Source organism: Gopherus flavomarginatus, chromosome 3 (assembly GCF_025201925.1).
Source record: "Gopherus flavomarginatus isolate rGopFla2 chromosome 3, rGopFla2.mat.asm, whole genome shotgun sequence".
NCBI classification, from domain to species: domain Eukaryota; kingdom Metazoa; phylum Chordata; order Testudines; family Testudinidae; genus Gopherus; species Gopherus flavomarginatus.
In genome coordinates, this window is record NC_066619.1 from 240,542,732 (window position 1) to 240,570,370 (window position 27,639).

Genomic DNA, 27,639 nt, shown 5'->3' on the forward strand with positions numbered 1-27,639 from the left:
CCCACTGTCGGAGTAGCCGGCAAGAAGGAACTGAGGAGCGGGTGGGCCGGCAGGGGTATATATCGAGCGCCATGGCGGCGCCACTCCAGGGGGCGACCTGCCGGCCCACTGGAGTTGCTAGGGTAAAAAAGTTTCCGACGAACGTGCACGCGCGGCGCGCACACCTAACTGGAATGGATGTGAGCAACACATCTCGAAGAACAACAGTTACAAAGGTGAGTAACCGTCTTATCAGGCCCTGCAGGGAACACTTTGTTTGAAGATCCCACTGGGGCATATGTGTGAGGTAGGTGCCAGGACATCAGGGCTCAGGTGGCTTTGCATATGTCCAGAGATGTGTTGGGAATTCAGGTGCCTACAAAGCTAGGCAGCAGCTGAGTGGGGGGGAGTTAGGATCTACATTTTGGACTAAGGTGCCTAGTTTAAACTCTGCATAGATTTGCGAGGTGTGGGTATGTTCGTGGTTTGTTTTTTAAAGTAGCTTGCTTCCTGCTTGGACTTTTCCAGTTGATTACTGTTATAAATGTGACCCCATTTGGTATGGTGCAATAAAGCAACACATGCAGAAGCAAGCTGAACGGCTACAAGGAAGTATTTTGAAATACTTGTCTGCAGTCAGAGCTTGCTGAATCACCGTTGTAGCCCTTTCCCACAAAATACAGATAAAAGCTAGACATTTCAAGACATCTTTGGATCTTCTAAACGAAATGTGCATATCTGCTTTCTAAACTTTTTTGTAAAAAGCAACAAGTAAAGAAGTGAGCAGACAAATATTTTATCTGTTTTTTTTTTTAATTCTTTCTTGTGGGGGATGTTCTCTAAGCCGTTATTGCAGGATTTTGTACTTCTTTTACCCATCTTTTGCTAGCCAGCTCTTTAAAGACAGAAAATGTTCTTGGAAACAGAATTGCAAACAACAAGTATTTCCTCCCATCACATTCAGTTTTTCTATGGATCGTGGACAATTTTTTTCCAAGTTGCATGCTCTTCCAGCCACAGATGACAGAAACCCTGCCTGGAGAAAACACTAATGATGCCAGCCTGTGGATCGGCCAATAGAGGAGTTACGTGAATAGCCATGCTATTATCTCCTTCTCCAAAAGCACTCACATTGCTTATAGCACTCATTCTCTGCTCTGGTGAGGACTCATTTTACACTAGCTCTGGACCTACAGTTCTTTGTCTAAACCCTTTGAGGAAGGCACTGAAGCTATATTCAAAGTAAAGAATAGGCACGGAAGTTGCAGTGGCTGAACTCCTTGTTGGCCACGTAGGTAGGGTATGTCTACACTGCAGCTGGGAGTGAGCCTCCCAGCCTGAGTAGACAGACTTTGCCAGCAGGGCTCACACTTCAAATAGCTGCATAGACATTGCTTAGATATTGCAGCCTGGGATCTCAAGCTTAAGGGGTCGGATGGACGGCAACATCTACACAGCTATTTTTAGTGTGCTAGCACGGGCCCCGCTAGCACAATTTGGTCTACCTGGGCTGGGAGGCTTGTTCCCAACTGCAGTATAGACTTGCCCATAAAAATCTCAATAAGCACAAAGTACTATGTTAAAGTAACAAGCAGAATACATGCTACCCTGGAGAGCGCCATCTTCAGATCATTGCTAAGGAGCAAGTTGCCAATGAATGCTCTTGATGTTTGTTTTTGTTGTTATTTCCCCCTGTGGTAGAGATGCTTAGGGTCCCACATGGAACCTCAAGGATAGATGCCCATTTTCCTTTCTCCTTTACACCGGTTCCCTTACAGCTTCTAAGGGCTGCCAGTCCTTCTGCTCAAGAGGGTGGCATGAAGTTACCTTTGGTGTTTGTCAACTCTGCCCTGATATTTATTGGAGGGGCCACTACAGAGAAGTTCAAAACACTCTTTTCTCCTGGGAGTGGGGATGAGTCTGAGCACATTATCTCCACAGTGCTTGCTATTCTAATACAGTAAGCTCTTTATTATGAACATCAAACTTTTAAAGCTTCTACAGCAGCCACAGGGACTTGCTCCTGGCTGCCATGCTGGATTTATCTGCACTTGGTGCATTGTTTATGGATCTGAATATCGCCATGAAGGATGAAACACAAACATACCCTGAATGAAGTGGGAACTATTTATCATTTCCTAACTAGTGCAGAAACACACTAGTGCAAATAGAAATTCACCCAATCAGGTATTTTACCTGCAACATTTTGATTCTGTTGTTGTTGAGGCTATTAATATTTCCTGAGTAACTGACAATGCTTCTTCCAAACGCATTATGGATTTTTAGGTGCTTTTTCCATTTCTGAAATGTACACCTTTCTCTTGCCTCCAAACCAATCTGAGGATATAAATTTTCTGTCCTAAGTTAACATTTGACTTTACAGCCAGAATACTGTATGACACAACATCTCTTCCGTTTCCAGTAAGCAAATATTCAAGTGTTATAATTGCCCTTGAAATCTATGCTCTGTGACAAAGGTTGGACTCTGAGAAGAGTGAAATGCCAAGTTTCTGTGGGTCACAGTTTCTTCTGTCACTGATATGTTAATCAAAAACTTGCCCTTGGTTATCTGTGTAACCATGATATGGGGGACTTTGCAATAGATGATGCAGAGATGGGCTGAACTGCCTGAGAAGTGTTTGGGTCACGCTGAATGCTGCAGAGCTCTGAAAAACTTCTGTTTGGAAACAGAAAAAGAGGAGAAATGAAACTCAGTCCAGGTTTATCAATCCTTACAAATAGTTTGGAGAGAATGTGACCCTGTTTATAGATTTGTGCCAAAACTGTGAGAAACAAAATCCATCTCTGGCACTGTCTTGCCACGTCAAATCACTTTACCTCATTGTTTTCCTCATCTTCAAAATGAATGTATTAACATTTATCTTCTGACAGTGCTTTGCAGGGTAACTTACCTCATAAGTTTAGTTTGCACTATGCTTTGAAATGTTTGAAATGAAAGAAAAGTGCTAAGTATTCTTACGCTTCATTCCAAAAGCAGATGAAACTCAGCGGTTTTGGTTGAGTTTTGCTGTGAGGTTTGGAGTTAATTCCTTGGAAATTAGAGAAAAAATTTGCACAGACCTATATGAATGAAAAACACTGAGTTTCACAAAGCCGTAGCTCCACACAAATAGGAGAGATACTTTATCACTTGTGTATCAACTTAACTTGTTAATTAACAATAAGTTATTTAGTTCACACTATATCTCCCCATATCAAGTGTGAAAAAGTGGTTTGTGTTGTGTGGCATTATAGTGATATGACTATAAAATGCAGTGTGTCACCCAGACCTCTACCAATCGTGATGACTGAACAAAAATTTGGCCACTTGACAAGCTAAACATTATTACAGAGAGTGTGTATAACCCCCTGGGGAACATGAGGTTTTGGCCATTCTTTCTATAACAGCTGGTGGATACTGGCCTGGTCTATAGTAGCACACAAACTAAGGTCAACCTGGTCCTTTAGCTCAAGCAGCAGAGTCTCATGCTTTTACCTCAAGAGCAATCCCTGATTCTGACCCAGCCAGGGATGTCATTACATAAGAGATACTGCGATGGTCTAAAGGAGTAGAAAATTTAGATTTAATTGACATTAATAAGTAGAACTAGTCAGAAATTTAAAAAAAAAGGGGGGGGGTGGTTGTGTAATGCTGATTCATCAAAAACCGAAGCTATTCACAAAAACATCATCAATCTGGCAAAACTTTTCTTGGGACTCGATCTCAGGTCCAGGATGGAATTTCTGGTCAAAACAGAAGATAAAGTCCATGCATCTCTCACATCCTAGGTGAATGCCCTAACCATTGGGCTAGAAAATCAGTTTCTTTCTCTCTGGCCCAATGGAGCTGTTTCATTTTGTATAAATAATTAAATATTCAACAGGAGAGACTGAGAAACGCACCCCAGAATAGCCAATACGTAGTGGTTAATCCTGCACTTGGCTGTTAGCTAGTCTGGGGTGATTCTCCCCCATAATTTCAAAGAACAAGTTATAAATTACTTAGACAAGTTAGATATCTTCAAGTCACCAGGCCTGATGAAATGCATCCTAGAATACTTAAGGCACTGACTGAGGATATATCTGAGCCATTAGTGATTATGTTCGAAAAGTCATGGAAGACGGGTCAGATTCCAGAGTACTGGAAAAGGTCAAATATAGTGCCAATCTATAAAAAGGGGAATAAGAACAACAAGGAATTACAGACCAGTCAGTTTAACTTCAGTACCCAGAAAGATAATGGAGCAAATAATTAAGCAATCAATTTGAAGACACCTAGAAGATAAGGTGATAAGTAGCAGCATAGATTTGTCAAAAATAAATCATGTCAAATCAACCTAACAGGTTTTTTTGACAGAGTAACAAGCCTTGTGGTTAGGGGGGGAAGTGGCAGATGTGGTACATCTTGACTTTAGTAAGGCTTTTGACACTTTCTCATATGACCCTCATAAACAAACTAGGGAAATACAACCTAGATGGAGCTACTAAAAGGTGGGTGCATAACTGGTTGGAAAACTGTTCCCAGAGAGTAGTTATCAGTTGTTCACAATCAAGCTGAAAGGGCATAACGAGTGGGGTCCCGCAGGGATCCGTTCTGGGTGGCGTTCTGTTCAATATCTTCATCAATGATTTAGATAATGGCATAGAGATTACACTTATAAAGTTTATGGACAATACCAAGCTGGGAGGAAAGATTGAAAAACTGTTTGCAAGTACATAAAAGGTTGTTTCAACGAGGAATGAGAAAAATTATTCTCTTTAACCTCTGAGGATAGGACAAGAAGCAATGGGCTTGAAATGCAGCAATGGCCATTTAGGTTGGACATTAGGAAAAACTTGCTAACTGCCAGGGTAGTTAAGCACTGGAATAAATTGCCTAGGGAGGTTGTGGAATCTCCGTCATTGGAGATTTTTAAGAGCTGGTTAGACAAACACCTGCCAGGAATGATCTAGATAATACTTAGTCCTGCCATGAGTGCAGGGGACTAGACTGGATGACCTCTCAAGGGCTTTTCCAGTTCTATGATTCATCCCCATGTGAAATTGGGAAGAGGAAGTAGGAAGACATCTTAAAAACTGTTTCCTGCCCAGCTCTATTAGGTCACAGACTTCAGAGTCTGTAGCACATTTTAAAAGGAAAAATGTAGATTTGTGACTTTAAAACTCTGGCAAACTTGTGTGTCCTATTGAACTTGCCACAAGTCCTGTACATACTCCATGTGGCTAAGACTACTTTGGTCATTCCCCGTGATCAAATAAGCTTTTCTGTTGAAGAAGAAGAATTTGCATATACATAGCTCCTCCCTTATGAGGGTCCCAATGCTCTTTATCTATAATGAATTAAAATTCACAACACCTGTATCTGAGGTGCATCTGAGGAAGTGGGTATTCACCCACGAAAGCTCATGCTCCAAAACGTCTGTTAGTCTATAAGGTGCCACAGGATTCTTTGCTGCTTTTACAGATCCAGACTAACACGGCTACCCTCTGATACTTAACACCTGTATAAGTTACAGATGGCAAAACTGAAACACAGAGAGGTTAATGTGACTTGTCCAAAGTTACACAGGAAGCCTGTTGCAGAGCTGGCAATAGATCCCAGGACTCCTGACTCCCCATCCTATGCTTTAGTCAAAAGACCACACTTCCTGACAGAAAGGAAAGCAAATGTTTTAAAGCAGCTGTGAGGTGCCTTGCTGTCAGGAGAGAATCCATGATGATGATTGGGATTTAACAGGGCCCACACACTAAGCACTGCACATTTTTGTAGAGTATCCCATGGCATCACCACAGTCACCAGTTGATATGAACTGAATTAAATATGAATTGTCTGCAGATGTCAAGGACCACATTAATACCTGACTCCCATCCTGTATAGACATGGGCTGCTGGAATGACATTCTTAAATACAAAATGCTGAGAGAAGCTCATCAGAATCCTCCCTCTTTTTCCAACTTCCAGGCAAAGGACAGATTATGTAATGGGAAGTCTTTTGGGAACATCAGGAGTGAGTGAAACTAATAAAATATAATTTCTACATTGTCCTTAGCAACTGCTACCATGTTGACTGTTTCTGAGAACTATCTAGGCTCATTTACATATGGGCAGGGCTGTGCAAATAGTGCAGGGTTCAGTTACAAACCAAGCTCAGTTTGCTTGGAGGGATTGGCAGTGAACCAGCTCCTGTAGGTTCACTTGCAGACTTAAGTTCTGTGACCACAAAAGGCAAACAGGAGCCCCAACTCTCATCTATTCCCAGGTCACCCCATGTTCTATCCTTGTGGTGCACAGGAGTGCCAACAGTAGGGCTGGGCAAGTGAGTTTTCAGTTCACTGGTCATTTTAAAAAAAATTCATTTTAGGTCAATTAATAAATAAAAAATTTCACCGTTCCTGGCAAATGGAGAAGTCAAAAAAATCATTTTAGGTCAAACCAAAAATCTTGTGCTTTGTTTTCGAGCATTTTTTAAATGTTTTTAAAATAAAATTAAAGGACATTTCCAAATGAAAAATCATTTTGAATAATAATAATTAAATTTTTCTATTTTTTCAAAATTTATTGTTTGTTTTTTGATGAAAACAATTTGGCAAAATTGACATAAATTTGCTAAATTGTTTCACTGACGCCAAATCTGCATTTTCTCCAAAAAAAAGTTGGTTGAAAAATTTTACCCAGCTCTAGTGAGCAACTGACCAATCCTCTCTCCTCCCAGCTGGCCTTTCAGTCCTTCTCCTTGTCTTCAAGGGCTGCCTAATAAATGTCACTGACTTCCAGTCTTTACATGTGTTTTCTGGGGTTGGAGGCAGTTGCACGTGCAAACTTCAGCATCAGCCCAGGTATGTGAACTGTTCACCTGCCCATTGCCGTTTTCTCATTACTCCACCTTGAACTGGGACTGGATTATCCAAAAAAATAGCAATTTGCCTTTATATTAGCATAAGAATAGCATCATGATGAAAAATTACCTGTACTCTATGTGTTAGGAAACCCCTTTGATATATTGAGAACTAAGATGTTGCCTGTGCTTCACCATCTGCAACACGCTCAGTGAGCCTCTTTATTGCTGCTGGTGATATTGCTACCACTTGCACAACTCAGTGCAGCCAGCATGGCTCATTCTTCTTATATGAATATAGAAAGCTCCCTAGGTTGTACATTTGCCCCTCTAATTTACAACTGACAACAGAAGATGGACCAGAAAGCTATTCTCCCTTTCTGTGACACATCAGGATGAGTCTACACAAAGTCTGGTTGCCGACTGGAATGCTAATTAATTCATATGCGAACACGTGTGTCAGATACAGTTCTGTACATTAGTCATGCTCCTACTGATCCATTGGCAGAACTTTCCAAATGCCAGTGGATTGAATTAAGGTATCTGTAGGAGGACCTAGAAGCCAGAGAAAAATCAAAAGTAGAGTTGGGATTAATTTTTCATTAGAATTAAGCTATCAACCTAACCAGATCCTTAGCTGATCTAAATTAGCATAGATCCACTGAAGGTAATGGAATTTCTCCGATTCACACCAGCTGAGGATCTGACTTACATAGTGCAAAATCCACACTCTACATAAAATCCAGAACACTGAAATACTCATCACCGTCATGTATACATCATGAAAAACAAGCCACCAAATAGATTGTTACAGACAGCTTGGATGTATGCATCAAGTGATTGATTATATATATATATTAGTACAATTTAGGAACCTTAAAGAAATCAAATTAGACAAAATAAATCAAACTTACCCAAAACAAGATAGAACACAGCAGACAATATACTGTCTCAAAATACAGATGGGGAAAGAAAGGTTTTTTTGTTGGTTTGTGTTCATGTGTCTGTGTATCAGGAGTTAGTGAGGGTTCTTCTATTCTATTGCACTGTTGTGTTTGATTCAGTCATTTGTTTAAACGCTCGCTGTCATTTTCAAGTTAGTTCACTGACCTCTCCTCTTTTGGGACCAGTGGTGGTACTTTGTCAAGTCAGTGTTCACTGTTTTAATGCCAGCTGGTTTCTGCTGTCCTCCATTTTTAATTGTTAACTTGAATGGAATGCAAAAACTCTGGTTTGGGACTAGTAGAATTTTAACTTTGGGTAAGTTCAGGGAAGTTGAAAAGTGGGCAGGTTACTTATTAGGAAAGCACCTTGTTGAGAAGTTCCTTTTACATTCATTTTACTTGTCACTGTGATTTGGTTCTGTTCACATAATTTTACTGTGTGATTTCAGAGTCCAATAGGGCTGGTCATGGGTTGTTGTTGTTGTTGTTGTTGTTTTTTAAATTGTAACTGTCATTGGGATGACTGTTCCTCGGTACCGAAGAGTTATTTAGAAACTATATACTCCATTTTATTAACCTGTTCGTCAGTTTTCCTGTTAAACACGCCCAGGCTTGCTTGCAGATTAGAACAATGAAGAAAAAGGTTATCATGATTTACTCCTTGAAAAATATTTATTAATAGTCCTGCTGATGTGGTTTTTTCCCTGGCACCCTTCTCTCATTATCCCTCTTTCATATTAGGGATTTTTTATTTTGGGAGAAGAGGGAGTCAAAACAGGGTTTCTTTGCTGCATTTGCACTGCCCTGTACTGCATGTGTGTGCCTTTGTGACCATGATACCATGTTCTCGCAATGGTGTTTGCATGGAGGGTGGGACAGAATGTTGCTTAGTGTCTCGTAAAACATTTACCAAAAGCAGTCAGCCATGGATTTGAAGGGCATTCCATTGCCAAGCTGCCTGTGGGAGGGGAGAGAGAGTGAGAGAGCACAAGAGCACACCAGGTACTTGCCAGGTACTGTTTCATACTTTGATTTTTCTTGAGTTAGAAATTCTAGAAGAGCAATGGTGTTTGACTGTAAAGGTTGCTAATGGTTTACATGGCAGAACTCGAAAATCAAAACAGTAACTAGCATTTCTCTTTATAGTTTGTTTTTGTCAAATATAATTCAGTTACAAACTGTGATCTAAGGCATCGATTGATCAATGTCTATTTGCTATGGGGTTTTTTTTTAACTGCAGAAGTAAAATTCATATGAATTATATAAGTAGTGATCTTCAGACGGTTGAGGTTTTCTAATGAATTAAAACCAGCTGGACTCAGTTTGTCCTGTAACCAAAGGGTTAGAACAAGAGTCAAGGCTTCTAAAATAAAATGTGTAATCCAGTGATTGAAACAGGGATGTGGTTAGTGACTCAGTCTGTTAGAAGACATGCTAAATGTTGAATCAAGTTTTGCTAAAAGAGGCAACATGACAAACTTTTTCAGGAATTTTTTTTCCTGTGCTGTCCAAGTTCCAAGACACAGACAAATCAGAAATCAGATTTATAATTTCTTTCTAATATAATTCACATATAGAAAAGACAGAAGTGAAGCTGAGTAGTTTCAAAGAACTGCTCTATGAATATTCTAGACAGAAAAATATATCACATGATATAAGCTGATTCAACCAAATGATAATATGTCCTCTTTCTGTAATGGTATAATTTGATAATCCTAACATGCTTTGAGAAATAACCTTAATAATGACCGAACCACCCCACCCCCCATGATTTCCCAGTTTGTTCTCAGGTAATCACAAGAGGTGAGTTTTCAATAATAGCTTGATGTGTAATAAATATTAAATGTGTGATAGGTAAAATTCTATGATTATCTACAATATGTTCTGAATCCAAAAAGGGGAGGTAAAATAGGGAAAATATATCACTAGAAAGGGAAAATCTGTTATTTCTTTACAGGGAAAAATGCTACAGCATCTGTTGCTTCAGCTTTCCTCCTACTAAGTCAAGCTCAGTGCAACATCCTATGCAGTTTTGCTTTAATACCTCTCTGATGTGAGGGAACACTATAAATCTGTGTGTTGCTTACTGTACTCACATGCTAGAGAGTAGCTAGATTTAGTAGATAGCTATTGCTGCTGGATGCTATTAAAGTTTAACAGCCCTTGAAGTATATTAAAAGTTGCTTAAACCAAATATGATGTTGATGTATCATGCTGCATGGGGCCTCTAAAAACCTAGTACAGAGTGCAGTGGTCACAGCTCCTGCAAAATAGTGAGACAATTTCTGGAAAACAAGGTCTCTGAAATCCCACAACACTGAGATGTAAATAAATGAAACAGACCTTCAGAAATGTAAAGTTTGGGTAAAACTAGCACCCTAGTCCTTCAGCTATTACATAGAAAAGCAGCCCTTGTATTAAAAACAATCCAGGGTACCACCAGTGACTTTGATTTCTAGATCTCATAGTAAATATGAGTCTTGTATTTGCATGCAAATAGTTTTATGTCAATGCCAGATTAGAAATTAGGCTGATATAGTTTAAGAACTTTTGGTTACAAACTTAAAGATTATAGATTTTATCTCGGAGCTCAGGGACTGGATTAAAAAAAGTAAAAATCTGAAACAAAAGACAGCAATGTTATCTCGCCTATTGTCATGTGATGATAGAGTTCTAGCAGGTCACCATAAGGATGAATTAATGGATTAAACAGAAGGGATAAGACTGTTGACAAAATTTGTTCAGTCTTTCAGTCCTGTTTACATTTTAAAAACCTACTATGGTGGGATTCCAAATACTGTATACCTATGAATCTTGTTCCCAAATGCCTGTGCGGAATGCAAAGAAACACTATCAAATAGATACAAATTTCAGTTGAAAGAGGCCATAATAGTTAAAAGGTCCACGAGCAAAAGTTGCTGTCCATAGTCTGCTGTCATACCGTGGTTGCTCTTAAACCTTTTCTAATTTTGCCTTGGATAAATAGAGAATGTTACTTCAGGATATGCTTTATTCTGTGCCTGCTTTAACTCTTTGCTAAGCCTCCTAACCTCAGTGCAACTCACCATTGTGATAATATTACAATATAGCTTAATTTTGTATAATGTTTTTCATACAAACTGTATCCCAGAATGAGTTACAAAGTTCCTAATGAGAGACAGCCCACAGTATAGCATAAATCATAAACCGCAGTGTAGACTTTTGGCCCATCCTAAACCTTGTTGCAGCCATTTTGTATCAGCCCTAGAAAATAATCCAGCCCTGTGCTCCCAGTCCATTTGCAATGTGGCTTGCTCTCCCAGAGGTCTCTGGAAAGGGCATTTTAATGAGTCAGACTAAATATTTGTACCCTCATGGCCCCCAAATAACCAGACCTCTTAATTGACTCAGGAACTGCAATTATCTCTGCCCCTTGCACTTCTGTCAGGCACAATCTTTGTAAATTGTGTGTGTCCTTTGAGATTGCGGCAAATTGTCAGTCTGCTCTCTGCTTGGCAAAGTTTGGGTATTCCAATATTCTGTTCCGATTTTCCTGTTCATTCCAGTGACTGTTATTCATTTTAGTATTCTTGCACTGCAATTGCTATGCAATCAAGAAGATAGTGTAGATTACATTTTATATATATTCTTCCTGGTCCTACATAATAACTAAGATATTTAGTAGTAAATCTATTTGATATGACAGAACTGTTCACTCCCCCCTTTTGTGTATGTGTGTGTCTGTCTTTCTGTCTCTCCATACAGTCTTTTTATTTAAGAACAGGGATGGTGAATCTTAACTCTGCTGTTTTAATATTTATTATTTTTTCACGACTTGAAATGGGAACTGCAAACACTTTGAGCCTAGGACTCAAAGAGGAGTTTCACGGCAGCTTTTGAAAATACTCCTGCATGTTCTATTGAAATGTTGATTTTAATATCTTCCCACACGTTTCAGTGATCAAAACAGATATCTCCATTTATACCACACTGAAAGGTCAGACACCACGCCAAACAGTCCGTGGAAAAGGTCCCTGCTCCAAGAAGCTTACAGTCTGGAAGTCAGACAGGACACAAATGAATGTGATGAACATGGTGCTGGGTTGTGCTCAGACAACCTTACATGAACAAGGTTATGGGGTCACTCCGTTAATTCATGATGAACAATCTAAAAAGCGTATATGTTTGTCAGGGGCCAGCCAGCAGTAGAGCCAGTCTCTAGGCAACCCAGTGAGCCCTGTAGAAGTTGTCTGATGGACCACAGGAGTATGCAGGCCGATACATAAGCTCGGTAGCCGTCCAGTGGCTACTCAATGCATTCTAGCCTGCTACTGTGCTTGGTCCTGGCCCTGCCTCCACTATTGCTAGCCTTGCTCTTGCTTCAGCCCCAGGCTATACCAGCTCACACCCCCAGCTCCTTCCTGATCTCTGACTTCTGGCTCAGACCCTCAGCTCCACCTTCAACTCCAGCTAACTCTTCAGCTTAGGCTATGGCCTCTCACTCCCAGCTATGACCCTTGGCATTGCTCCTAGACCCACCCCATCTGGATTCAGCTCAAACTGGTAGGCCTGATTCTTGCTCCAACTGCTAGGCTAGACTGCACATGGTTCAATTGCTGACAATATTTTAATTAGTTCACTTCTTTTACACTCAATAACACAAAAAGACTTTTACTTGGGGTAGGGGAGCTCTTTTTTCCTCTTATGGCAGCAATACATTACTGAAGGGAATTTTTTCCCTTTCTCCTCTAGAACTGTAAGTATATTTGTGTCAGTGGGACTTGCCCTCTACATTAAGGCTAATGGAGCTATTAAAGAGCCAACCTAAGAAAGTGAAGATTTAAAAAAACTACATAATTTAATACCTGCCCATTTCCAAATGTGAACAAATACTAATGTTCTGACCTCCAATTTCACTTTTGCTAAAATAATAATCTGAACAAACTAAAAGAACTCTAAAATCACTGCTCTAAATGAAATGCAGTTTTTATTAAATGAAGCACCTTTAATTACCTACAATATTAATTGCCTACAATATTATGTGCACTTCCCAATGATGTCCATGAGAATTGCTTGCATAGATGGAGGTAAGATATTCCTCTGATTTTTCTTCCTTTGTGTTCTTTGAATGAGAATATTTTCTGTGCACTTTGCTATTATATATATTTGAAAGTCAGATGCTGCAATGAGCAGAAGACACTGTATAAGCTGGATAGATATAATTGGCCACCTACTCAAGAAATAATAATATGGTTAAATACTACATTTAAATTACAAATGGCCCCAACTGAAAGCCAAGATCTGAATACACCTCTTCCCCGATATAACACGAATCAATATAACATGAATTTGGATATAACATGGTAAAGCTGTGCTTAGGGGGGAGGGACGGGCAGGGCTGCACGCTCTGGCGGATCAAAGCAAGTTCGATATAACGCCGTTTCACCTATAACATGGTAAGATTTTTTGGGTCTCGAGGACAGCGTTCTATTGGGGTAGAGGTGTACCTCTGAACTCTGGGGAGTTCTTATCTGAATTTGATGGCTCAGGATGTTCTCCAGCCTAAATAATGCAGAGCCTCACAAATCCTCACATTACTAAACCACCACATGATCTAATTTACACAGACATACATAAAATGTGTGGTTTCTCTCCACTTTTTAGCCAATAGACTATAGTGAGGTCTCATATTAATGAGACTTACAAAATAAACACAAGAAATTTGCTCACACGCCATAGAATATAATATCAGTCATAATTAAAACTAACCTGCAACTGACCAAGTAAATTAAAATATTTTAGGATAAATCATCCTGGCTTTTATATTATATATAAATTTGTTTTCTCACTCAATTGTAAAATTCAGTGAGTTGCAATGAGTCTCCCAGTCATTAATTTGTGAGGAAGGGAAAAAAAAGACACTGTTAGAAAGCTTCCATCTATGTTCCATGATTGGAATGAATAAAGTCTGACATTTTGTAAGAACAGATATGAGAGAGGTCATCTGAGGAAGGTGAGTCTTACAAATGAAACTACATAACTCAAATTGAAACCTTTTCTGTTGTTGAATGGAGGAAGTCATATTCTGCAGATGCAAAGTATTACGTGGATTTTCATTCTTTTCAAAGGGCTTTAAAAAACATTCATTATCCTAGCCCTTCCTTTCCTACCCACAAAGAGTGTGCAAGGCAATGAGACAAAAATAGCAGCATCATAGCAGTGAGGTCTTTTTATTATTGTCGCCGATGAAAACGTGCATCATGCTTGGAACCCCTTCCCTCAAAGTACTTTCTGTGCTCATAAGAAAGTGGTGAACAGCCCCAGAAGCATTACCTGGACTGGGATCATATTAAGCTTTTCTGAACTGATTACTTTAGTTTAAATTCTACCCAAATTCTCAGCTTCAAGTTTTCATATAAACATTCTGTGATACATCGAGACTGTATCCTTTTAACCTGATTATTGACATATCTGTAAAATTTTTCTCCTAGAATCACTCACTGGCAGCTCCTTTACAGTGCAGCTCTCACCTTTCTAAAGCCTTCAGAGATTGCTCACACCACCCCTATACTTAGCCACATGTACCCCCAAAACGGAAGGTGCTGCCCCAAAGAAATTTCAATACAAGGCTCCAATTTTGCAAGGACTTACACACATGTTCATCTTTACATTGACTTCACTGGGGCTGCTCAGAGTGTAAAGCATGTATGCACATTTTTCTGGGCATAGATCTTATTACCGCAAGTACTCCTCAATGTGACTACCTGGTATAACAAGTGCTTACTACTATAAGTTCAGTGGGACTACACATAATAATAAACACTGTGCTTGATTGTTGTGATTCCTTGCTGTGTTCTGCATAACTAACAGAGCACTATGGGGCAAACCAGGGTTATAATAGTGACAGATTATGGAAGATGGATATGGTTAAATATATATTTTTAAAATATACCAAAATGTAGGTACAGTGACTGGGATTGGTGCTCAGGTATTATGGTGATGAAGGCCATACAAGAGGATGGAGAAATGGATAGATGAGTTGGAGGTCAGTGATGGAAATAAATGATAGAGGCCAATTTTGCACATACAGCATAATATGAGTACACAAGTAGGGAGAGCCTTTGTCAAAGCAATATTGTACCATTTATCCATAAACATATGTAAATGTTATATAAAAGCACAATAAAGAAAGAAAAATCATACAGATAGACAAATGAAGAAAGGAGATAAAGGGAAACCAGAAAGAAGCAGCTGAAGTACATCAGACTTTAACATACTGGTGGTTGAAAGAGATCTGCCTTTGTCAAAGCTTATTCAAACAAGGCCATTCAGATAAAAAATCCAAGGTGGTGATATCAAGGAGGAGTAAGTAGGGAGCAAAGAACAGAGTCTTCATGAGGCACATTTTACCTGCTGTTAGGGTCTGACTCAAGTTTCAAATTTCAGGAAAGCCTCAAGCCTGTGTATGTTGTTATACTCAGCCAGAAATGGAAATATTAAAATTTGGTACAACCTGAGAGTGAGAGACAAGGACAGGAGCAGAGTACACTCCACTCTCTTCAAAACGTCAGGGACAAGAGTTAGCAGTCAAAACCCGGGAGAAAATTAATTTGACAGACTCAGTGGGCCAAACACATCCTTGATAAAATTTCCCTGGTATCACCTGGTTGCCTGAGGTCAGTGGAGTTACACAGAGATGGATCTGGCCCATTCTGTTCTGGGTTTTCTTCCTATTGTTTGCGAAAGCTTATCACATCAATGCCTTACCACCTTTGAATAAAGGTCCAAGGGAGGGAAAATATACAACAGGAACTCGGAGGTCAACTGCAGAAGTCACAGACATCACTTTTCTGTTCTGAATATTAGACACAGCACTCAGATATATGATTATGACTGTGAAACTTCAAAACTGAACTAGACGTTATTTTAAAGACGCACAAGGTTTTATTTGATCAAAATGACAGACTTGGGTCCTAAAAATAAATAGGTTGCATATCGGTGAGAAAAAGCACCAGTTACCTAGTAAGGGGAGCCTGTATTTCACTCCTGAATCGCAGGGGGTCGGGGGGAAATCAGTGTACAACTGATTCTCTGCTAGGAGTTTGACAGTATTTAATTATAGAATAATAAAATAGAAGATATTCCTAATTGAAAAAGTACTCTCATCCTTTCTAGTGTAAGGAATACACGTACAATCCCATAAGGTTGAATAGAGGGACTCGTCATTTCTGCTCACATAGGGCTTCAAAACAGCAAGAGATCCATTCTTGTACTAATATTATAATTACATATTATTCATGCTATAACTATAGTCATTGGTACTGTGTAGAATTCTCATCCCTGTTTAATAAGATCATTAGCCTTAAATAGTAATATATTATTCACAGTAGCTGTGAAATGTTTTGACTCAAACAGCTGGTAGTGGATACTTAAAGAGCTCTGTTAAATGCAAATAATACTGCAAGTGAAGTAATGTATACAATTTTCTGGACACCTTTCAAAGCAACTGTATTCTGTCATGATGTTAGAGTTTTGCTGGAGTCAGAATTGTTTCTTTTTAGTGTTTTTTTTTAACATCATTTAAGGTAAATAGAATAACCTCTTATGTCAGCAGCTTTCTCACATAAGCACAAACAGAGGGATTCATATGCCTAGTGACACTTTTTTAAACTAACAAGGACCCAGTTGCACTGCGAAGGTACGAACTGGAGGTGGTGAAGTTAGATTAAGTAAGAAAACATGGAATCATCTTCACAAGTTAGGTTGTGGTGATGAACTGCTGTAGGCTCAAATTCTCTGATATTTGCATTTAATGCAAAGAAATGTTAATAAACAAACCCTGAATTACCAAGGATGATCTTCAGGGCAGCCAAAGAGACCTTGCTGTGTACACTAGTTGAACTCTTTCTGATATTTTAGTTGGTATTGCATGGAGGTTATTGTGATGTCAGTCTTCTGGAGTGTAATAAGCAGTTAGGCTTTGATCCAGCAAGGTATCGAAGCACATGAGTAACTTTAAATCCATGCACTGTACCACTGAAGTCAAAGTGATTAGTCACATACTTAAACACACAGAATCCTAATGAACATGAAGGTAAACAGAGACAACATTTAGTGGAAAACTGTAGAATTCTTAGGTTAAAAAAATTAAATGTAGACATTCTATTATAAGAAGTACCCAGGATTACTCTCTCAAATAAATCTGATGTACAAACCTAGAATTTTACAAGGAAGTATTAAGGCTGGCAAACCCATATTTTATACTCCTGCCCCTCAAAACTTGCCTATTTATCTACATTCTTTCTTAATAAAGATAAAATCCTAGTCTCAAAAATAAGGCATGGAATACTCTAAAAATCCCAGATGATGAGTTGAGTGGACAATGTGATGAATTCCTAGTGTAGCATTTATTCGGATAGCAGTTTTCCAGGAGGGGGGTGTGTGCGGTTGTGTGGTTGTGTATGTGCACGCATAGACACACTCCAGCAACCCTGCCAAACATAGCATCCTGAGTTTGTTGTTGTTCTGCTTGCCAAATTAATTAATTGTGATTTAAGATGGTAAAAGCTCTACTTGTTGAGGCCTGATAGATTTGTTCTACAATCTGTTGGCATGCAAAAAGTATAATTATAAAAGTTTTAGAGGAGTCAAATTTTGGTACGGTTCCTTAAAGTAAATGTAAAATTCTACTAACAAGCCAGACTAGAGAAGATAGGATCACTGTCTTCTATACATTTTTTGTGCAGTGAACTTCTGGGAAGTTTGAGACAGTACATTTGGTATTTTGTTAAAATTCAGGTTCTTCCAGAATTTTAGTTATGTGGATCATTCATATCTAGTGTTACGTTTAGTTGAATTTTGTGTCACATCTAAGTCATGGGTTCCTTCAGCATATAGAGTAACCCAGTGATAAGGCTACAGCCAGTTCATTTTGAGAAGAGAAGGAAAATGAGAGATTGTAAAAAGAATAAGATGTGAAAATGTCTATTCTAATCTCCAGTTCTGGGTGCCTGCTTTAACTTAGAGACACCCAAAGTTTGTTTCACAAAGGGCTTCAATGGTAAGTTGACAGAGGTCTATATGTAACTTGCATAAAATGGATGAGACTGTAGCCTCCCACTTCTTCTCATCTTTTACACAAAGGAACAAAGGTGGGACCACCAGGACTATTTAAGATGGTGCACTGCATGCAGAGAGCTGTGGTCAATGCAGAAGGATCCTTTGTATTAGAGGTGATGGCAGAGGTGAGCCACTTTATAGAACTGCATGAATGGCATTTGGCCATCACTGATCTAACATTCATTTTATTTCTGTCAGATTTTGTATCACTAAATTTCATAGCTAGAACTTTTCTGGATGAATAATGAATATCTTTCTGAGTACATCTTGGCTACATGTATTACACTAGCAGTATATTATTTGTAAACAGTTATGTTTTCCTCTTTGCTTATAAACAGTGTTTATAGAATGACATTATTTTGTATTTGCAATAGTTTATAGTTTTTCTTTCATCCCTTTTGATCTTAATAGTTTTACAAATACAGACACACACCCATTAATGCTCACTGATTCAGCTCTGAATGGATGGCTTCCCAGTGACTTCAATGGGAATTACATAGAGCAGGGGTTCTCAAACTGGGGGTTGAGCTCCTCAGAGGGGTCACGAGGTTATTACATGGAGGGTCGTGAGCTGTCAGCCTCCACCCCAAACACTGCTTTGCCTCAAGCATTTATAATGGTGTTAAATATATAAAAAAGTGTTTTTAATTTATAAAGGGGGGTTGCACTCAGAGGCTTGCTATGTGAAAGTGGTCACCAGTAAAAAAGTTTGAGAACCACTGACATAGGGCCAAATATTGCAATATGTTAATTTGTGGTAGAATGTGGAAGCTGAAGGCCCTTTAAGAAAAACCGTCCTGGGAAACTGTTTGGGGCTATACCAGCCTGGGATCATGCAGTTCAAGTTAGCTTTCAAAAACCTAATTCATTAAGAATATAAAATCTGAACAGACTTGTTTATTTCTCATTGTTTATTTCTCATAAGCCATTAGCACCTGGCTGCAGGGCCGGCTCCAGGGTTTTTGCCGCCCCAAGCAGCAAAAGAAAATTTTTTTTAAATGCTGCGATCGTGATCAGCTCTACTGCTGCCGCTTCAGTTTTCAGCAGCAATTCAGCGGCTGCTCCTTCGCTCCGTGAGGGAGTGAGGGACCCCCTGCCGAATTGCCGCCGAAGAGCCAGTTGTGCTGCCCCTCTCCTTTGGCCGCCTCAAGCACCTGCTTGCTGGGCTGGTGCCTGGAGCTGGCCCTGCCTGGCTGATCACAAGAAGAAAAGACAAAAAACAAACAAACAAACAAAACATTTTACCAGCTTCAAAGGAGGAATGTGCAGCCTATAGCAATGAGATGCAAAATGGCCAAAAGAACACTGCAGCTGCTTGTTTCCCCTGGTTAAAAGGATTAGCTATCAGAGAGACATTCAGGGAAAGACTTCTATGGGAGAGTGAACCCACATCAGACCAGGGCTTTGGAGTGGAGCCCAGAGATGGAGCGCGGAGCAGCTCCAGAGCAGTGGAGCTGCAGGTTTTTGCCTGGAGCTGGAGTGGAGCTGGAGCACAGCTCCAAAGCCCTGCATCAGACAGCTGAGTGGTAACTAATTAATCAGAGTGAATAGCCAGTGGAAGGATCTGAATTCCCACCTTTCTGAGGGCAACACATCAGGACTGAAAATATCCTGAGGTTTTCAGAGCTGAAGTTTGCTGCTTCCTGTGCCTAAAGTTTGCCGTCAGTCCTTCACAAATGCAGTATAGAGGAAGGTAACATGTTAATGAACAACCATGAACTGCATTTCATCCCGAAGTGTGTTACAAATTTAAGCTCCAAACCTGCAATGAGTTCTTGTTTCCTGCACCTGTGTGCAGCCCCACAGAATCAGCGATGCACAGAATGGGCACAGGAATCTGCCTGCATGGATCCAGTTGCAGAATCAGGGCCTAGTGTTTCTGTATAATGTTAAACAGTTGTGTTTCATCCCAAAGGTTTCTGCCTTTCAATAGCGGGTGAAGCAATCCTTACACATTAATTTAAAATGAGTGTCCCATTCATGACATGATTTTTCATTAACTTAGAGCCAGGGCCGGCTCTAGCCATTTCGCCGCTCCAAGCACGGCGGCACGCCGCAGGGGGCGCTCTGCCGCTTGCCGGTCCCGCAGCTCCAGTGGACCTCCCGCAGGCGTGCCTGCGGATGCTCCACCGGAGCCGCAGGACCAGTGGACCCTCCACAGGCACGCCTGCGGGAGATCCACCGGAGCCGCCTGCTGCCCTCCCAGCAACCGGCAGAGCGCCCCCCGTGGCATGCCGCCCCAAGCACGCGCTTGGCGCGCTGGGGCCTGGAGCCAGCCCTGCTTAGAGCATCTGTAACTCTTCCTCTTCCCCCTTCCCCTCCGCCTCCCAAATAAGAAGGTCAAGATTAGCTCTTCTATGAAAAGAAAGCACCAAGTAAAAATGAATTTAGCCACACCTTTAAGGGACACTTCTTCCTCGTGTGAGTAATCCCATTCACGTCAATGTTATTACCCTTGGGGGAAGGCAAATAAGATTTGGCCCTAAGGCCCTGATTTGTCAATGATCTCCATGCAGCTGGATCCCTATAGCTGCATTATGCATCACCACTGAAGCCAATGGGATTACATCTGTTTTAAACACATGCTTCAATGCTGTGCTGGTCTAGAGCCTTAGGTGCTTTCTGTTTAATTTTTAAAATATCTTTATTGCTCATTTTTAATAAATAATAATCATTTTTTTTATTATTAATACTAGGCCTGATTGTGCAAACCTTTATGTGATAAGAATTACCCATGTGAGCAAAGATTTGCAAAAATCAAGCACATTGTCTATGCAAATTTTCACATGATGCAGAAACATTAAGGAACATGTTATCCAAATACTCCCAAGTCTTCTTAGCATTGACAGAGGCTCCAATCCTGCAAACACTTACGCATATTGGTAATTGGTAAACACATGAGTAAGGGTATGGCTACACTCGAAACTTCAAAGCGCTGCTGCGGGAGCGCTTTGAAGTGTGAGTGTAGTCGCAGTGCCAACGCTGGAAGAGAGCTCTCCCAGCGCTGCACGTACTTCATATCCTCATGAGGTTTAGCTTGCAGCCCTGGGAGTCGCGCTCCCAGCGCTGTGGCACTGTTCAAACTGGTGCGTTACAGTGCTGTATCTTGCAGCGCACAGGGGGTGTTTTTTTCACACCCCTGAGTGAGAAAGTTGCAGCGCTGTAAAGCACCAGTGTAGCCATGGCCTAAGAGTTTGCAGGAGCTGGACTTACATGATTATTTACCATATGTACTAGGGCAAGGGTTCACAAACTGGGGGTCTTGAGATTGTTACATGGGAGGCTGCAAGCTGTTAGCCTCCACCTCAAATCTCACTTTGCCTCCAGCATTTATAATGGCGTTAAATATATTTTAAAGTGCTTTATAAGGGGGGAGGGTCTCACTCAGATGCTTTCTATGTAAAAGGGGTTACCAGTACAAAAGTTTGAGAACCACTGTTATTAGAGTATATTTGGCTACATGTGAAAAGTATAAATATTGTCAGACCTTTGTAATTTCTAAGATTATAATAATGCTAATGACAATAACTATCCAAAGCCTACAATATATGAAATCAGATGACAGGACACATTGTATTATTAAATATAGCACTGCAAGAATCCTTTCTTAGTGACCTCCAGTTTCTTATTTGGTTCAAACTTCTAAGTAAGTACTTTCACTGTAAATCTCTGTGTTGAAAACACTGTGAGGAGAATCCCATAAACACAGCTGGGATGCCATCCACATCTCGGCTGGTTCTCTTCTAGATACAATACAGCATGCAGCTTACCTTTTAAAGACATATCTCATCAGTTCCACAGCCTCTCAGCTGTAAAATATAACTCCTTCATTCAAATATGGCTATGAAGTCTGATTTTCTACTTTGCTAGTTAACACCAGAATTTTTGCTATATTAGTAAAATATGATATCACAATTAACTGACTGAATAACTGATTTTTTAGTTAAGGAGCTGAGCCAAAAAACTGAAAAATAATTCAGTTAAAAACCAAAACTGAATTTTTATGTGTTTGTCACAAGATAGATAGATAGATAGATAGATAGATAGATAGATATTGTTTTAGAAACATCCTCACATAGTGTTCTGAAAAGAAATTTGCTCCCCAGGACTGGCAGTTGCTGGCGAGTCTGCCTGTGAGTCATGGACTCTAGTGCTTCCTGAGTCCCCAGCAGCCCGCCAGGAATCCAGGCAGGGTTCCCTTTGGATTTGCAAAAAGTTTGTTGAACCCAGATGTCTCTGGTGAAACATTTTGAGCTTGATGAATCCACATTTTCCAGTGAAACTTAATTTAATTGGAAAAATATTCTACCAATTCTAATCACAGTATTTCAATGACAGCAGTATTATAGGTGGGACTCATGGACAACCTTAATAGTAAGTGGTACTAGGGCCGGCTCCAGGCACCAGCGCAGCAAGCAGGTGCTTGGGGCTGCCAAGGGGAAAGGGCGGCACGTCCGGCTCTTCGGCAGCAATTCAGTGGCTGGTTCCTCAGTCCCTCTGGGAGCAAAGGACCAGCCGCCGAATTGACCCCAAAGAATGAAGCGGCGTGGTAGTGCTGCCGCCGATCGCGGCTTTTTTTTTTTTTTTTTTTTTTGCCACTTGGGGCAGCAAAAACGCTGGAGCCAGCCTTGAGTGGCACTAAGACTTCCCATTGTAAGACCCTCCTGATCTTGATTGTAAGAGGATGCTAATTTCTCTATCATTAGCATTGAAATCACTTTCTGGCAGTTAGCCTGATTTTCAAATATCTGCTCTTCAAAATTATCAAAATCAAAGTGAAGTTTCTCAAAAATTGTAGTTGTTTACTTTCAGAGATTGTCTGTTTGTTTTGTGTGGATCACCATAACTTCTAAACTGCTTGAGCTGCAAACTCCTAAATTGATTTAACCTGCTTGGCTTTATCAGCAGTACCGTTGACTATTTTTGAAAGGGCATATAAGGCAAGCAGTTAGACAGTAAGAGTGGCTTTCATTTAAATACTGCAGCACAAATGTTGTTTGCAGGGGGGAAGAAGCATGTATCATTAACATATGAGCCACATATATTACACACTACTGGGCATACTTGCAGCCAACATGGACTTTATGAAGTCTGCACGTTTTTGTGGCTTATTATGAGGGTATATGGTCCACATAGCTTGACTGAATTCTCCATGATCTGATGCAGACTCTAGAACATCCATATGACCTGACACAGACTTTATACCTTCCACATAGCCCAGATGTAAATAGCTATGATTGGAGGGGAATGGCAGGCAGTGGGCTCTGGGGAACTTGCTGCAGAATTTACATGCACCTTGCCATACAGTATGGCTACTTCATTAGTGTCCAAGGTATTCTAAGGCGACCTCAGGTTATGCACACTCTTTCTGCCATTTCTTCGAGTTCTAATCTGCCCAACTGCTGGCTGCACAAAGACATGTGAACAGAAAGAGAGTAGCGTAAATCATCTCTACCATTTTGCTTACGTATGAGAGATTCTTCTTTTGGGGACACAGAAACAGCCGACGCGTTTCTAATTTTTGCACTAATCCAGATTTGAAGGTAAAGAATATGCTTCCAGTCTAGCTTGTTGATTATCTGACCATCCCTTAGTGTTTGACAAGTGCTATAACAATAACGTTAAAGGCACCTTCAGGATTAATCAGCAGCACTTAAATGCATTTGCTCAAGAAGTTTTGGTTTTCAAATCAGCTTCCCAAAATCTGGAACTACCAGCTCAAACCTAGGCACAAATGTGCTCAAGCACCCTTTCCCATGATGATAAGAATGGTAAGGATATTCTTGCGTGTCAAGAGAATTCTCACCCGGGGTGAGCAGATGAGTGGACATTAGCAAGTCTGTTTTAGGTTACCTGAAACAGTGTACACAAGGAATTCCGGAAAATTATCATAGCCCATGAAAGTTATCTCCTTCCTTCCATTTCTTTGTAGCACTAACATTAGCAATTGCTAAGAAGTTCCCAGTTTTAAGTAAGGTGGTTATCCAGTGTGAAATAAAATCAATTGATACTTTGCTCAAATTAATTGCAACATAAGGAAACTGGCATTTATAAAAAGGAGTTCACACTATCACTTATAAACAGTCAGTTGAGAGTGCAAAACCTGTATTTCCTGATCTACTGTGAAGGGTCTGCATTCACATATGTTCTATCATCAGGAAACTATTGCACTATTTGAAGTAGTTTCAATTCCTAATGCTGTGCTGGCTACACAAATACAGTTTGTGAGTTAAAGGAGGAAAAGCTAACTAGTTTGTAGAAAAGTCCTAACAGAAACGCAAATAAGGCAGCATGTCCCCTGTGCTGGAAAAACAGGATTGTTAAAAGTGCCACAATGGGTCGTATTATCGTTAGCAATTAATTGAGTTTGTTTAGGGAGAGTAAGCTACTGTTATTTAACATGGGAATAAAGTGCCATACTGTAGGCAAGCATAGTCTAGGTAGTCTGTTTACTTACAGAGATAACTATTGTTAAAACAGGGAGCATAAGGAGCCAAAGTGTCTGCTTTTATATCTAGCATTCATTGGAAACAGAAATCATGAGGGTACTGTATTTTGAATGTTTTTGACACCTTATCCCACTCTATGCCAACAGGGTAAAAATTAACAGGACTTCTCATTTGTGGAAAGCTTATGAGTAAAGATAAGCACTGAATAAACAGGCAATTTACCAAAGGATTGAATTAAGAGAATCCTCTCTCCAACTAGTGACAGGGCATGGGACATTCACACACTCATTCTGCAGCCTGTAGTGCAGTCCATGGGCTGTAGAAATGGCTCCACACACTCTATGTTTTACAAACTCCCAATATCTCCCTCCACAGTTTTGTATGGAAAGTGATGATGGAGCAGTGTTCTAGAACATGCAGGGGGTGTGGAGCAGGGGCGGCGCCAGACATTTCGCCGCCACAAGCACGGCGGCATGCCGCGGGGGGCGCTCTGCCGCTCGCTGGTCCTGCAGCTCCGGTGGACCTCCCGCAGGCGTGCCTGCGGAGGGTCCGCTGGTCCCGCTGCTCCACCGAGGCCACGGGACCAGCGGACCCTCCGCAGGCACGCCTGCAGGAGGTCCACTGGAGCCCTGCCTGCCGCCCTCCTAGCGACTGGCAGAGCACCTTCCATGGCATGCTGCCCCAATCACGCGCTTGGCATGCTGGGGCCTGGAGCCGCCCCTGGTGTGGAGTGCCCCCATGCCACTGCTACGACATAATTGGCTCAGCTGCCTTTTGTGCCTTGTACACCTGGGGATGGGGGACAGCATTTGGCCCGCTGAGAAGAAAAGCAATTTTATCATATTTGAACATGTTTATTCATGAATGCAACTTAGTTGTATTCCCACAACAAGGAATGTCAGGTCACAGTTCTTCTCTTATTTTGATCTGAGAACATAGTAGGTTGCAGGTTGTAAAACAGTGCACGCTTAACTTGGTAGGCCATTTTTAGAAACTCTGGCAGGTACTGATGGGTTCTGTTTGCACTGTTGTAAATTATCCCTGCCTTCATTCAGTTCCCTGATTTCTTTGATAATTCTGGTCTAAATTTACCACAGCCACAGTCATAATTTATTAATAAGCTGAAAACCATTCTGAAATCTCGCCACCTGGACAGATCCACAAGCTATGGCTTCCTCATTCAGATGAGAAACAAGAACATTGTTCAATATTAAACACTAGAGTGTTTTTGGTACTTCGGCTTCCTTTGACCATGAAAACACAGGAAACAAAGCCTTTAAAAAGATAATAAGCAAACTGATTTTTGGTCTCTGCAAAAAGCTTAAAGGAGGAGGATGCACAAAGCCACTATACAAGCCTTCATGGACACCCAAACCTTCAAGCAGACATCAGGAAATAAAATGTTGCTTTTTGCCATCCTCATTCATGAGTATAGCTGATTCTTTAGGCTGCCACATATCTCCTGATTTTTGTGATTGCTTCTGGTTTTATTAGAGGGACGCAGTCAACTTCTGTCTGAAAATGTTTTCCTTGTTACTATTATGTTAAAATTAACTGCTATACATTGTACCGAGGAACACCAGAGATTACTATAAATGAAAGAGATTAGAGAAAAAAATATTTTTCTGGTATTTCCCCATTATGTTTACTATGTGCATTTGACAGCAATATGGGCCAGAGTTTCAAAAGAGCTCGGCATATTGGGGTTCAAATGTCACAACAGACACAGCTGGTTGCTGAGCATATGAATATCTGGTGCTATGCATATACTCAGTTTTGCTATTTCCCCTATTAGTCACTTGGTCAGTTTTCCCTGTTTAAGTTGGTCTCTCATATAGCAGAAGGGAGAAAAACACTTTTTAAAAACACTTCAAGGAAACATTATTGTAACATCAAATAAATTAGCAGGGGAAATCTCAGGACTGGCATAAATATAGCAGCTGAAATTACTGAAATTCTTTTGTTTTTAAATGGACTAAATTTCAAAATGATTATATCCCTTTATTAGCAGTAATTATAAAGTGCCATTGGCATGCATGGCACTTTACAAACCAAATAAAGACAGAGTCCCTGCCCCCCCAAATTTATAATCCAGGTTAACACTAGAAAAACAGGAGATAATAGACACAAAGAGGAAGTTGATGGAGGAAAGAATGGGAGTGAAGACAGTAAGATCATGAGATTTTTGGAAGAGAAGTCTATTATCTTAAGAGTTACACAGCTTTTGCTTGTTTTGGTGATTGTTGTTAATATGAATATAACATTGTAGTTTATAAACTTGCTTGAAGAAATAGGTTTTGAGAAGTGGCTTAAAGGAGGAAGATGAGGCACGAGAGGCAAAATTTAAAAGGGGGTTTCAGGCAGAGAAGATCACAAGAAAGAAGACACTCTGGAAAATATGGGAGAAGGACATCGAGACAGTAGTCAGGTAGTCAGATGTGAAGCCTGGGCTAAGTGCAGAAGGCACTGGGAAGCGAAAAATGATAAGAACAGAGATGTAGGAAGGAGATAAATTCAGGAGGCCCATGAAAGCAAGCAAGCAAGAGCTAATTTGAGGCAATAGGGAGACAGTGAAGGGATTTTAAGGCCTTATCTACACTACTGCGGTAAGTCGACCTAAGTTACTCTACTTCAGTTATGTGAATAACGTAACTGGAGTCAACGTAGCTTAGGTTGATTTTCTGCGGTGTCTACACTGCACTGCATTAACAGGAGACGCTCTCCAACCGACTTACCTTCATCTTTTCCTTCCAGTGGAGTACCGGAGTTGACTGGAGAGCCATCTGCCATCAATTTAGTGGAACTTCACTAGATGTATTAAATCAACACCCACTGCATCGATTGCAGCAGCACCGACCTACCAGACATGGCGTTAGAGAGGTTGAATATGATCATACTATCAGGAGGTAGCTGACTTTTACAGCAGAGTTTTGAATAAACTGAAGGGTACATAGTGAACATTAAAAAGGCCAGAAAGGTGGAGGTTTTAGTATGGCGTAGAGCAGTGTTAAATTTTTTAGACAAAACTTTTTTTAATAGAAAAATGCAGATTTTGCTCAACCAAAACATTTGATGAATTTGCCTGGAATGGCTGTGGTTGAAAACAATTGCTGATATGTCTTGCTCACATGTTCAGCATCAACCTGATCACCATTTTTGAGGTTGGGAAGGAATTTTCCCCAAAGTTAGATTGGCAGGGACCTTGGGGTCCTTTCCCTTCCCCTGCAGTCTTGTGTACTAGTTGCTTGCTAGAATCATCTGGGTATTTCTCACCAGATCAATTCTTTACCGTTGCAGGAACCTCGGGCATTGGTGCACCATGGTCCCTCGTAGT

At 40.5% G+C, this 27,639-nt stretch overlaps 1 protein-coding gene across 8 annotated transcripts in view; it reads left to right on the forward strand.

Annotated features, from left to right (window-relative positions):
• The window catches only part of RBM47 (RNA binding motif protein 47), a 110,841-nt gene that overhangs the window by 38,439 nt on the left and 44,763 nt on the right, over window positions 1-27,639 (forward strand). Inside the window, exons 1-2 of one of the 8 annotated variants that reach the window (XM_050947686.1) lie at window positions 8,721-8,771; window positions 17,881-17,981. The exons of 2 other annotated variants lie outside the window; for them this stretch is intronic. The gene's annotated coding sequence lies outside the window, so the exon portion shown is untranslated. Of the gene's footprint in view, window positions 1-8,683; window positions 8,772-17,880; window positions 17,982-27,059; window positions 27,212-27,639 lie in introns of those variants that run through there. 5 more of the 8 variants (XM_050947684.1, XM_050947689.1, XM_050947685.1 and 2 more) reach the window with 5 other exon arrangements.